Genomic DNA, 233 nt, shown 5'->3' on the forward strand with positions numbered 1-233 from the left:
GCTCCGCTTTGTCCCGGGCTCTGCAGATTCCAGCCCACGGCGGCCTGGAGCGATGCCCAAGCTGGGATCCACAATCCCTCTGCACAGAGCAGCTCCCACTCCTTTGGGGCTCCACAAAATCCCTTTTGACTTCCCCCCCCGAGCTCGGCACGGCTGGAACAAGCACGTCCTGTCCGGAGCCGCGCATCCAGGCGCTGGGAGGGTTTTAGTAGATATATAATATAGACATTTTA

Source organism: Nestor notabilis, unplaced genomic scaffold (assembly GCF_000696875.1).
Source record: "Nestor notabilis isolate BGI_N333 unplaced genomic scaffold, ASM69687v1 scaffold24529, whole genome shotgun sequence".
NCBI classification, from domain to species: Eukaryota; Metazoa; Chordata; class Aves; order Psittaciformes; family Psittacidae; genus Nestor; species Nestor notabilis.